Genomic DNA, 14,415 nt, shown 5'->3' with positions numbered 1-14,415 from the left:
CACTGTTCAGATATAGAAACAGCTGAATTTTTATTTTGACCTCACATGCTGTATCATGACTGAACTTGATATTTCTAGTTTCTTTCTCATATATATATATATCACAATTCTCTTCATAAACATGGCATCTGTAATTAAACAGTTTACCTCCTCCTCTCCCATCTGTAAGCCTTTTATTTCCTCTACTTCCTTACTGCATTAACTACCTCCTCTATTTCAGAGTGGAATAAGTGATGTGAGCAGACATGTAATGTTTTCAGTCTTAGAGGGATAACATTCAGCTTTTACCATTAATTATGTTAGCTGGAAGATTTTCTCTTTTTCTCATTTCTTTTCTTTTTTTTTTTTAGCTGTAGGATTTTCATACATGCTTTGATTAGGTTGAGGGAGTTCCCTTATTTCTAGTTTGCTGCTGGTTTTTCTATCATTCTAGTTATGAATAGGTATGAAGAAATATCTTTTACATCTATTGAGATAAATATTTTTTTCCTTTTCAATGTATTAATATGGTGAATTACATTATTTAAATTTCAAATGTTATGAAAGCCAGGTATCCTGAGATAAACATCTGGATTTGAGGTTCTAAAGTACTGTTAAATTTATCTGCATCTAAGTTAATGAGGGATCTTTTCTTTTCTTGCAATGTCTTTGGATTTTTCCTATCAGGATATTTCTAACCTCATAAAATAAGCTGGGGAGACTGTTTTCTGAAAAATTTATGTAAAACCATTATTATTCCTTTCACAACTGTTTGGCAGAAACCACAATGGACTTATCTCAGCCTAGAATTTTCATTGGGGACAATCTTTTTTTTTTTTTTTTTTAAGATTTTATTTATTCATTTGACAGAGGGAGATCACAAGCAGGCAGAGAGAGAAGGGGAAGCAGGCTCCCGACTGAGCAGAGAGCCCAATGTGGGGCTCGATCCCAGGACCCTGAGATCATGACCTGAGCTGAAGGCAGAGACTTTAACCCACTAAGTTACTCAAGCTCCCCAACTGGGGACAATCTTTTAAGATAGATTCAATTTCTCTAATAGATAAAAGGTTTTCTGGGTTATAGTTTTCTCCTTGTGTGAGCTTTGGCAGTTTGTGTCTCATAAGGGATTTGTACATTTCATCTTCATTATTGATAATATTCTATATATATCTTTTGATGTTTATAGGATCCGTGGTGATGTTTGTAGTATTTGTAATTTGTGTCTTCTTTGTCCTTATCAGTACGACTTAAAAGAATTTATAAATTTTAATCATCTTTGCAAAGAACCAGCTTACGATTTTGTTTTTTTTTCCTGTTGTTTCTGCTTTTATTTCCTTCTTTTCTTTTGTTTTTCAAATCAGCATTTCTTTCTTACTGCTAGCTTTGTGTTTGACTTTTATCCCTTCATTTCCTAAGGTAGAAGATCGTTGATATAAAACCTTTCTTCTTTTTCAATATAAGCATTTAAAATGATAATTATTTTTCTTCTAAGCACTGCCTAGCCTCATCCCACAAATACTGATACCCTGTGTTTTGATTTTCATTGATTTGGAATATTTTTAGTTTTATTTATACTTCCTTCTTCAATTCAATGGATTATATGTAACCCATGTCGTACTGATTAATTTCCAAATATCTGGAGGTTTTTCAGATCTCATATTTTTTTCTTTCTTGTATAATTTCACTTGGTCAGAGAACATATTTTGTACAAGTTCTGTCCATTTAAATTTATTGAGATTTTTCTTGTGGCCCAGAATGTGTTCTAGCCTCATGAATGTTCCCTTTTACTTGAAAAGAATGCATATTTAATGTGATTTTGGGTGGAATATTCTATGAATATAAAGCCCTGAAAACCATGAGAGACTGTGGACTCTGAGAAACAAACTGAGGGTTTTGGAAGGGAGTGGGTCAGGGGTTTGGTGAGCCTGGTGGTGGGTATTAAGTAGGGCACGGATTGCATGGAGCACTGGGTGTGGTGCATAAACAGTGAATCTTGGAACACCAAAAAAAAAAAAAAAATGAAAAAATATATATATATATAAGACCTGCAAGTTTATTGATAGTATTTTTCACATCTTATATATCCTTTCTGATTTTCTGGCTAGTTTCTTAATAAGAATTGCGAGAGAGGTATTGACATCTTTATTGTTTATTATGGATTTGTCTAGTTCTCATGAAATTTTGCTTCACATGTTTTGAAGCTCTGTTATGTGGTGCATACACATTTGGAATGATTATGTCCTCTTGAGAAACTGGTCCCTTTCTCTTAGTGAAATTCTCCTCTTTGTCCCTGGTAATATTTCCTGTACTCTGATCTACTTTTTCTAATATTAATATAGTAATCTCAATTTTCTTTTGAGCTTTGTTTTCACAGTATGTCTTTTAAATCCTTTTACTTTTAACTTCTTTGTGTCTTTTTATTTACAGTGGATTTCTAATAGGCCGCATGTAGTACAGTTTTGCTTTTTTATCCAATCTGATAATCTGTGCCTTTTAGTTGGAATGTTTAGATAATTTATATTTAACATAATTATCAATAGGGTCTTAAGAATTCCTTCTTTAAATTTGTTTCCATTTGTTGCTAGCTGTTCCTTTTAATCTTTTTTCCTATGATTTTATGGACTGTACATTTTCTTAAGATTTCATTTCATCATTTCCACTGCTTTAAGAACTATACTTCTTTAAAAAGAAAAAAAAATTATACCCGGTTGCTTTAGGTTTTATAACGTATTTTTAACTTACCATAATCTACTTTCAAGTAATACGACACTTCATATTAATACAAAAACTTCACCACAGAGTATTTCAAATTCCTTCACCATTCTTCATGCTATGGTGGTTATACATTTTTTTCCTCTGCTTATATTATAAATTCCAAAATACATTACTGTTATATTTGTACTAAATACACAAAAATATTTAAAGATTTAAAAGAGTAACAATTTTTTTTTTTAATGTGCACTCTTGATATCTACAACTTTCAGAATTTGTCATATCTTCTTCTAATTGTATTTCTACTTCTACAGAATTTCCTTCTGCTATCATTTTTCTCCTTCCTGGGGAACTTTAATGGATCTTTCAGTGCAAATTTGTGGAAATGAATTCATTCAGCTTTTGTTTATCTGAAAACATCTTTATTTTGTTTCCATTTTGAAAGACAGTGACATTACTTTAAACTGTAAATAAATTTGGGGTAGAGACATCTTTAAAGTATTCCATTTTCTGACCTAGAATCCTCCTCTCTTTCTATATATATATATAAATACTACATATGTTATATATATAATATATTTATATCACATATTATATTGTAATGTGTATTATATATTATATATTTTCTAGGTTTTAAAATATCCACAAAATGTATTATTAAATATATATACTTATATATATTTTATAGTATATTTTATAATTTTTATAAATATATACTCCTAATATTTCTTACCTTTTTATGTTTGTGCCACTGCTATGAATGCAATTATTCTTATACCATCTTTTAACTGGTTATTATTGTCTTAAAGAAAGTTACATTTTAAAAACTTATCTCTTATGTGGCCACTTTTCTCAAGGATGCGGGTGAGTCTGAGGACTGTGTAATAAGTCTGATATCAGTGCAGGAAAGCAGGTAACTGACCCTTCATGAAACAAACCTGTCTGTTGGTGGGATGACAACTCCCATTTCTGGCTGGAGCATATCTTAGATCCCTGAGCCAGGGGCAACCAGCAGCATTAACCACAAGTCTCCCTATATTGACTGTGTAGGAAGTGAACTACTTTGTGAGTTAGAATATGCATATGTAGGGGTATCTGGGTGGCTCAGTCAGATGAGCCTGGGACTCTTGATTTTGGCTCAGGTCATAATCTCAGCATCCTAAGATCAAACCGGAATCAGGGGCTCCAAAGCTGAGCATGGAGTCTGCTTGAGATTCTCTCCCTACCTCTCCCTCTGCTCTGCCCCTGTTCACACACATGCTCTTTCTCTCTCTTTTTAAGATTTTATTTACTTATTTGACACAGAGATAGAGAGAGCAGCAAGCAGATGGAGTGGGTAAAGCAACTCTCCATTGAGCAGAGACCCCAGTGTGGGGCTCGATTCCAGGACTCTGGAATCATGACCTGAGCCAAAGGCAGACGCTTAACTGAAAGAGCCACCTAGGCACCTCTTCATACTCTCTCTCTTAAAAAATAAAATAAAATAAAAATTATTTTAAAAAATATATGCATGTGTCACCCAAATATTCCTTTATCCAGTTCTATGGACTATTTTTGCAAGACTTAACAGGGATTGCTAATATTTGGCCTGAAGGATTTGACTTTCCAAGATGTGATTTTTTTTTTTTCTCTCTCTCTCTCTTAGTCTTCATGGATATTTCAATGGAAATTGAGTAAGGATAATTTAGGGCTTCTTAGTTAGACACAATTTAAAACAGGAACTCTCAAATTACCATTGTGTATCATTGAACTAAAGAATAAAGTTTCAAATAAAAAGAATCAGAACACTATTTTCAGGAATTCTATTCAATTATCCGTAGAGTATTCTTATTTATGTCAGTCATCTTTTTTTTTTTTTAATGCTGTGCATGTCATTATGCAAAACATGCATGCTCTTCACTCTTGATAAGCTTTTAACTTTATATAAGAATACCATCATGGCTCAGTTGGTAAGCATCTGCCTTCAGCTCAGGTCATGATTCCAGAGTCCTGGGATCAAGCCCCACATTGGGCTCCTTGCTCAGCAGAAAGCCTGCTTCTCCCTCTCCCATTCTCCCTGCTTGTGTGCACACTCTCACTGTCTCTCTGTCAAATAAATAAATAAAATCTTAAAAAAAAAAAAAAAAAAGAATACCATTACAGCTTAGTTCTGCAGAGAGCATTCTCCTGAATGTCCAGTCTAAGGAAATTTTCACTGCCATTGCACTACTCAGCTTCATTATTATATTCATTTCTAAATTTATCTACTACACTAATTGTCTACCTGTATTGATCACATCTCCCTTCACTAGACTATAAGCTTCATGAGAATTGGGCTTTGTGTGTTTTGTTCACTTTTGTGTTGTTAATGCCTAAAATAGCATTGTTGAGTGTGTACTGAACAAATGCTTTTTGGATGAATATATATATAGAATGAATGAATTTAATATAAATGCAGTATGTTCCATTACAAGGCAGGAAAAACAAAAAACAAAACACATTAGTTTTGCCAGCGATCTCATGGGGGATATCGCTGATACTCAAAGACATCAGAGGAAATGGATTTGAGCTGGACCCTGGGGAATAAGAGTAATTTGTATGGTAGACAAGAGTGGGGTTAGTCATTTCTTAGGTCAAGTTCCCTCAAAGCCAAGCATAAGGCAGGTACTGGGGGACATGTGATTTGTCAAAGGAGTCCTTCTGTGGAAAATCCCATAAATAGTGAGAGAGCAGAATAGGGAAGGGGAAGGAGCCCATCGAGGTGTGGTCTCCAGTGAAGTCTAGCCTTGACACATACATGGGCAGCTCTGGAGTATAAAGACTCCAGGCATCTCCTGATAGCCAGGGTGATTCTCTGGAAAAGGCTGAGATGTAAGCCATTCATTTCAGGTCTAGCAAAAGTGGGAGGCAGCTGCACCAAGGAGTCAAGGTGATCTGTGGAGTACCAGATCTGTACATTGCAGTAATCCCAGGTTAAGGAACAGGAGGAAGAGAAGTACAGAGACACAAAACTTGATGATGTGTCAGAAAAGTCAATGTGATCGCATTCTATTTTAAATGGCAGTCTGAGGTAAACAAAAATTAAAATTTAATAATGTATGCAGTTAATTTATTATTCTCTAAAATATTTCTCCCATATGTAGCAACTCAAATTCAGCAGCACATTCACTAACTAAACAGGACATAACAAAATAATACTTAATAAATCTTCTTCAACCATTTGTGTAGTATTCTAGGTGTCACAGATAGTCCCAAAATTTAACTTCCCATGCTCCTGCTTTCACCCCATGGTTTTCAATAGCTACCACTTCAGAAGGCAAAATCTTCTAAGAATCACCAAATATATGTCTAATCATAACAGATGCTACTCTCTTCCGAATTTTAACAGATCATTTAAAGACTACAATTGAAAATCTCCATAAATTGATTTTTATTTAAACTACCTCTCATACCTTCAAATCTAAAGAGATTTAATTTGGGGATTTGAAAAATCACATCAGCAAAATCCAAAATTCACAATATTAATACAGAATAAGTTTGGGAAATTGCCTTGGGCAGCTTTTTAGGATAGGTTGAGTCAAAAAGATAAATCTTGATATGAATTGAGGAGGTAGAAACAAAGTTCTGCTTTTTTTTTTTTCCCCCACAAGAGGAAATGAGCATTCTTGAACCAGGGTCCGTGCAAAGAAAACACCTGGCAGATGTCAGAGCCAAGATAAAGCGTTACTGTGCCATCATTGGAAGATGCTATCGAGTTAGACTGAATGAAAGAAGATGGCTTCACAGTCTAGAAACAGCCATCCCCTAAGACTTTCCTTTTTTCATTTAAATTCTCTTTGCAAGATTGTTCTTATCGTCCCGTGGACCCAATATCGCCACTGTTTTCATTTCAAAGGAATTTAATATTGAAACGCTGGGGATAGAAAGATGTGAAGTCCTGACTAAACTTCTACCTCTCAATCTGTCTGGGTTTTTGGTTCTATGGGAGTAAAATGATGGAGAACAGCTACCCAGGTGGGCTGGGCCCAGCAGGAAATCCCTCTCCATAGCAGTGCCCCCGCTGCTGGCATTTCTCTCTCTGTTTCTCTTTCTCTCTCCACCTGCTCCCTCTCTACCTGGGTTAGTTGTATATTTTTCTTATACTAAATACTGTATTATTAACTTCTTCCACTTAAGTAAAAACTGCTCTCATTATATGAGTGCATGAAGAGATGAAACACAGCGTGAAGTTTAAGTGCACGGACGCAGGGGGGCAGGCTGTTCAGATCACAGCTTCAAAGTTCACTAGCTGTGTGACACCGGCAAGTAATTGATGGACCCTGAAAGAACCGATTTTATGTGTGTGAGAGAGAGAAAGACAGAGAGAGAGAAGATTAAATAAATTACCATTGGTGAGGTGCCCATGGGAATTTCCCACACTAGCATTGTAATAGACCCATCCTGGCTCTTGGAATCTTGTGATTTCCACTGTATTGATTATTTCACTTATACTAGAGAGGAAGGCATCATTAAATGTGTCAGGCCTTAAGCAGGAGCTCAATAAATATTTAGTAAAGGAATGGACAAACATTAAAAAAAAAATTAAAAAAGCCTATCTATTATTTGTCTGGGGAAGCACTGAAAATGGAGTAAAGTCACTTCTGATGGTAAAATTATTCATTCAAAAACGTTTTTACAGTAATTTCATATAATATCACAATCATGCTCATTACAACTCCTTGAAGGTTACTGATTGGGAAGGAAATGAGTAGCATATACCCATGACATCCTTTCCCTTTCTGCGGGAGAGTATACAGCGGTCCCCAAAGACAAGGGATGGGGCCAGGGAGAGAAAGCAAGAGTGCCATCACCTCTCTTGTCCAACTGTCCCCATGTCCTAATAACCTTGCCCTCTATCTCTTTACAGTAACTCTTACACAGACCTTCAGTCAGCCTAGGGAGGCCAGTTCACTGACCTCTGCCTTGTCAATAGATCTGGTCCAGTGTCCCCGAGAGAACCCTCGGCATTCCATCCACTCTGTTCATCCAGATAACACCTAAACCAAATTTCATATTAGTCTGTTGGGTCAAACCCACTGGTGCTCTAGTAGGAAGTGGCATATGGAATGGGATACAAATGGGATTGCACAAGAGGAAGAGCTGTGTTCAAATCAAAACTGCTATCTTTTGCTGCAACAGATATTGCTATATATAGGTAAGAATGTACCAGAAGATTAAGGAGCCACACACCTGCCTTCCTCTTCTGAATTTCTGCTCATACAATGTCTAAACTCTGTGCCAGCCTGAGAAAGCTGAGTCTGTGGCTTGGACAGATCTAAGACAGACATTAAGAAAAGATACACTCTTTCCATCTTTCTTGAGCAGGCATGTGCATGGACAGGTGAGTGTGTTTGTACATGCTGTGGATGTACTTGCACACATGCCTGTTTGTGTGCATTGACTTTTTTTTTTTTTAAGATTTTATTTATTTATTTGACAGACAGAGATCACAGGTAGGCAGAGAGGCAGACAGAGAGAGAAAGAAGGAAGCAGGCTCCCTGCCAAGCAGAGAGCCCAATGCGGGGCTCGATCCCAGGACCCTGGGATCATGACTGAGCCGAAGGCAGAGGCTTTAACCCACTGAGCCACCCAGGCGCCCCGTGTGCATTGACTTTTGTGCTTTGGACTGACTCCTTCGTTCATCAGAAGGATGCGATGTGAGATCTCCACTCGCACACAAAGGAAGTATAAGTGGACTTTGATTTGAGGGTTTCCTAAGAAAACAAATTCAGTGTACAGGAGTCCTACAGTGGGTTTTGTGGCCAAATCACTAGCTAATATAAAAGCTGACTTTATTCTATTTTCTAACGATTTTATTTATTTATTTGACAGAGAGAGGAGTCATAAGTAGGCAGAGAAGCAGGCAGAGAGAGGGGAAGGCAGGCTCCCTGCTCAGCAGAGAGCCCGAAGCAGGGCTTGATCCTAGGACCCTGGGATCATGACCTGAGCTGAAGGCAGGTGCTTAACCCACTGAGCCACTCAGGGACCCCTTATTCTATTTTCCATTATTTCTTACATAGACACATTTCTTCTGAACACTGGAAAGTAGGAGAGCTGGGTGGAATCAGGCAGAATTTAAATATTCTTGGTTCTCTGTATAAAAATCCCACCCATAAATAACACTTGAATGGCATTTCAGTCCGACTCCTACTTCTAGCAAAACTAACTTCTAGCAAAACTAACTCCTTGAGCACGAACTTAGAGGTATGTCCTTGCTTCTTTTTTGCTATTAAGGTAGTCCCGAATTTGGATGGCTATGATGAGTATTTCCTTATGCTCCAAACTTGACTAAATCAGTCATTACAGGGCTACAGCAATGAATTCAAAGACAAAAGGAAGATACTCTCAAAGAAAGTAACAGCCTGGACAGGACAGTAGAGAAAGGTTCACAACATATGGCATAACTAAAGTGACTAGTTTCCTCCCATCCTCAGAAGCAGAACGTGTCCAGTGAGCCCAGAGTGTAACTGATGTTCACACGTTCGCAAAATGATATTTTAATTCCTCACAACACCAAAGCTTGAAAAACAGGCATGTCAAGACTGACTTTTTCCTGATTTATGATTATATAGGGACATACTTTTGTTACATTAGTAGAAAAAAAAATCCTGGCACAAATCTGGAATGATTAAGAACCAGATCAAGAAGGGATCCCCAGTGCATTTCGCTAGTATTAATACAACAAATTTCCTCATAAATCTCTTCTGCCTCTATTTGGCTTTTGTAGACAGGCTAAGTCTCCAGGATTTCATCTCGATGAAGGTTTAATTTGTCTCATTTCCACCTCTGTGGGGGAATTTCTGAGGGCTGTCTAGATTTTCTAAAACATCTATTTCAGAATGATAGCCCCTATTTTCATTTGACGCACAAAATGCCTACTCCTGAAACAGTGGGGAATTTTTAGTTGGCTGTAATTTTAATTTGAGTTTAGAAAGGTGTGAGGGTTGATGTTAATTACTGAAGGAGAAAACGTCTGTAACTGGGATTTTAATGTAGAGGAAATCCTGGAGATTTGGGGCACATCAGAGACAAGAATCTGAGTACCCTGCAGCCCTCATCTTTAATGAGAAATGTGAGTAAGAAAAGACTATCCCTTCACAAACTGAAGCAGAACTGTAGGAATTCTTTCCTAGAAAGTCCTGGGGTTTGGAGGCAAATTCCCACAGGTTAATGTGGACACGGTTTGCATAGACACTGAAGGACTCTCCTCCAAGTGAAATAAAATAAACACACTTCAGGTAAAAACAGAGAGGGAGGTAACTATAGGATACTGTACACAGTACTGTTCAATTATCTGCAGAGAATTTAATTAGCATTTTTTTCCTGAAATGAAATTCAAACTTATGAAAGAATATTTTCCAAAATAATTGAAAAGATAGATTTAATTTGCTTCGCTAGTCCATGTATTTTGATTCCTCTCTAGCTAGCCATGACTGTCTCCAGGCGTCAGACGCATGACGTGTCCTTGTACAGAGCACACTGGGTGCCCAGCCCCCTGACACCTCTGGGAATAAAATGCGGTACGCCATGTGATCTCTACCTTACAGCCGCGGTTCGGTCATGTAAGATCTTAAATCTGATTTTTAAAAAAATCTGGAGAGTTGGTTAAGTCCATCATTTTGAGGTTCATTTTTATCCAGGAGTTAGAGTAAGTGACTGGGAACCTAAATGCATGGTAACCAAAATCCTTCTGAGATGGTGTAAATGCGGGCATGCTTTAGTTAATTGATTGATTTCACAGTACATGAAAATGTATGATTTTATCAGTTCTCAATGTCTCTTTCATACTACTTGCCTGAGATGGGGGAAACGGTTAGAGCTTAGTCAAGGTCTTAACTGTACTCACCTCTTTTAAGACCTCAGGGCCTCCTTCCTTGTCTGCTGGTGTTTTTGGAAGAGACCTCTCTTGGAAAATTTGGCAATCTCGACCACATAAATTTCTCTGGGCTTTTATTTCTTTAAAACTAGAATCTAGAATGGGAACAAAAAATAGATTATATTAAAGCACTAACATTTAATTTCATTTACTTCTCTTTTTCTTTAATGAAAATACTTAGAAGGTTACTTAATGCTCTATGAGCATACCAAAGGCTATTGTAATGGTGCATAATGCTATATTCTGATGATGAAAAAATGCTGCAGGTTTAGAAGTATAACTTCCAATAATTAATACATTTCTGTGTCTATAACCATGCAATTGACCTTCTTGTAGTAGTGTCATAGGTTTGACTTTGAGCTTATTTAATGCTAGGTCTTTAGCAGACACTGACTTCATTTTTGCCTCATAAATTTGAAGACCCAATTATCTTCCTTCCTTGCTTCACAGATCTGAAAATGAGGTCATCTTTTCAGCCCTCTGTGATGTGGTATGTAGCACCTCCCCTCATGGGAAATTAGTGAAGGCTCACTCCAACACAACCTGCCAACAAATCGCCTTGCCCACTTTCCAGCTCCAAATAACCAACATCAAGATGTGATTCCTACCTTTTCATTTTTTTTCAGTATAGCATCCTCTAAAGACAAACTCGTATTCTACACATTAAGACATGATAATTAGATAATTTTCAAATGCACCTTGTCTAAAAAGCAATGGTTGAAAAAAAAAGATTATATGAAATAGATGCTGTGCTATCAAGACAGATATAAAATGAGGGTGTCCTTCCAAATCTCATGAAAGTCTATCGCTAGGAAAGTCAGTGGGAAGGCCATACAGATGACACCAATGACAACAGACCTGGTTTCTTTTTAGTAGGTATCAACTTGCAGAAAACAAAGTAAGTTTGGTAGTAAAAAAAAAAAAAAAACAAAGTAAGTTTGTGTTGTTGTCTAATCACACTATTTTTAGAAATGAACAGAATAAATTTTTAAAAAAGCACAGAGTAGTTACACTATTCAATCAGAAATAACTAAATGAGAAGCCAAAAAGATATTATAGGTACAATTTGCAAGGAGTCTTGTACATATTAGAATTCTGAAGAAGGGTAGGCTTACTGCACCGGAGTCCTCATGGTAACAGTCTCATGATTTATGTTGTTTGACCGAAACCAACCCTCTGAGTGTGGTTACTGGGGGAAAAGTGGAAGCCAAACCTTTGTAGGTAACTCTGGAATGACTTGTTGGAGGCAGTTAAGTTTTCAGAAAGGACATACAAAGCACACTCCTGATTCACTCTTCCATTTTGTGGAGCCTTATCTCTGCATGAAATACACGGTCTGCCTGTCACAGACACTCGTCGAGAAAGTAAAGTCACTCAGCGAACTGTCTGAACTCTTACACTCTATTAGCATTGTCATTTTTCCTCCTCGGCTTATCAGTGTGATAACTTAAATCTCATCTTTTCTGCTCTACGTATTGACACACGTTAGTTAAAAGTTCTCGAGTGTTGAAAGCGGCTGTTGCGTTCAGAAATTGGTGGGAGCTGTGACTACGTATGAAATACGTCCTTGGGAATTAGCGCTGATTCTGGGAAGTTTTATTGTAGGTGTGTCACTTCTGAACTTTGTATAAAATAATGATATGGCATATACTGATCTGCATCTGGCTTCTTTTGTTCAACATACTGTTCTTGAGATGCAATCCTGTTGTTGCCACATCTGTGGTTGGCTCATTTTTATCGCTTATTAACATTCTAAAGTACACATTTGCCAGTTCACCTGTTCGTGGAGAGTTTGTTTTTTTCCAGTTCTTAATGTGTGAAATATAGTTGCTGTGGGCACCCTTTGGTAAGTTTTTTGTGGACACATATTCATTTCTCTGCAGCGAATACACAGGATTGACGTTGATGGGTCATATGGGAAGTGGATATTTAGTTCTGAAGTGGCTACGCACCTCTGCATTCCCACTAGGGTTTCCATTTCTCTGCATCCTCGCCTGCACTTGGAACTGTCTTTTTTTTTTTTTTTTTAGATTTTATTTATTTATTTGACAGATAGAGATCTACTTGTGATCTACAAGTAGGTGGAGAGGCAGGCAGAGAGGAGGAAGCAGGCTCCCTGCTGAGCAGAGAGCTCGATGTGGGGCTTGATCCCAGAACCCCGGGATCATGACCTGAGCCGAAGGCAGTGGCTTAATCCACTGAGCCACCCAGGTGCCCCTTTTTCCTTTCTTTTAATTCAGAAATTCTGTTAGGGGTGCAGTGGTATCTAATCTGGGACTTAGAGTTTCCTCATAATGAATGATATTAAATCTCTTTTCCTATGCTTGTTGATTATTTCTGAATCTTCTTTTGTAAAGTTACTTTGAGTTTCTTCTATTGGGTGGTTTCTTATTACGGAGCTACTTTTATATTCTGCTTTCAGTCCTTGCCAGGGGTCTGTAGTGGAATACTTTTCCCAATCTATACCTTGTCCTTTCATGTCTGTCATGTGATTTTTGAACAGTCTTTTTTTAACATTGCCAAAGTCACATTTTACCTCTTACATTTTTGGCTTGTTTTTTCAGAAATATCACATTACAACAGCTTGATTCCAATGACCCAAACTCCTGCTTTGTTTTTTTCTTCTTTTTAAAATAGACTTTCCATCTCTGTATGTAACCAACACCTGGCACGGTTATTTTGCCTTAAGCAATTATTACTAATAAAGAAACTACAAGAAGAAAAGCACAAATTTTAATGATCTCAGAAGCTCTTTACTCCTTCTGATAGATCCAAGTTTCTGTTTGGTACCGTCTTCCTTCAGCCTGAACAGTATCTCTCAGCATTTCCCCCAGCGCTCGTTTTTTGGAGCAGATTCTTTTGGCTTTCGATAATCTAAATTGTCTGTATTTCAACTTCTTATTTTAATGATGTTATATCAGAAATAGTATTTTGACATTTTCATTATTTTCCCTAAATTTTTCCAAAGTTTCACAATTATGTGTCTATGTAAGAGGTTTTGTTTGTTTTTATTCATCCTACTTATGCTTCAAGAGTTTGTTGAATGAGTAAATTGATTTTTTTAAGGCAAATTTGGCACTATCGTGCTTTATTTATTCACAACTTTGCTTTTGGCCTCATCCTCATGACTTTCTCCTTCCAAGTATCTAATTACATTAACCCAGTTAATAGCTTCCCATAGGTAATGAGACTCGGTTGTTTTTTTATTTGATGTCTATTTCTTAGATTGGATAATTACTATTTTTCTGCCTTCTATTTCACTGACACTAAATTTCTGACATCTTCAAACTATTATTGAGTTAATTTAGGGCAATTTTCCTTTCACTTTGGACACTTTAAATACTTTTTAAACTTTGATATATCCTACCGGTTTACTGATCATGATAACATTTTACTTTAATATTTGCGATATGTTTTCCTTTGGTTCTTGGTTAACTGCTTTAAAGTTTCGCCTGCTAAATGCTGTATCTATGTGATCTTGAGGTTGGTTTCTATTATTTCATCGTTTGGCTTGTTGACATGGTGCATGTTTAGCTATTTCAGATGCTGCCAAACTGTCATAAAATTGTACCATTTTACATTTTCATCAGTAGCGTGTGAAAGTTTTAGTCTTCCTTTTCAACACTTAGGTGCGTTTTGCATTTTGGTTTTTAGTCTTTCTAGTAATTGTGTAGTGGTGTCTCCTTGTGGTCTTAATTTACCTTTCCCTAAAGAAAAATCATATGGAGTGTATATTCATCCTCGTTTGTTTTTTAAAAAAGTAATACTTTTATAAAATAATCCAGTATAAGGGAGAATCCGTATGCATTGATTTTTTAAGTCTCAGTATT

The 14,415-nt window shown here is 36.8% G+C and overlaps 1 long non-coding RNA gene across 1 annotated transcript in view; it reads right to left on the bottom strand.

Moving 5' to 3' along the window:
* Positions 1 to 14,415, bottom strand: part of LOC131820164 (uncharacterized) — a 144,600-nt gene that overhangs the window by 18,557 nt on the left and 111,628 nt on the right. The window contains exon 2 of the long non-coding RNA XR_009349491.1: positions 10,556 to 10,680. This is a non-coding gene — a long non-coding RNA (uncharacterized LOC131820164). The remainder of the gene's footprint in view (positions 1 to 10,555; positions 10,681 to 14,415) is intronic.

This window comes from Mustela lutreola, chromosome 1, assembly GCF_030435805.1.
Source record: "Mustela lutreola isolate mMusLut2 chromosome 1, mMusLut2.pri, whole genome shotgun sequence".
In the NCBI taxonomy this organism is placed as follows: domain Eukaryota; kingdom Metazoa; phylum Chordata; class Mammalia; order Carnivora; family Mustelidae; genus Mustela; species Mustela lutreola.
The sequence above is the reverse complement of the archived record's forward strand: the minus strand, read 5'-3'. Positions and strand labels throughout refer to the sequence as shown.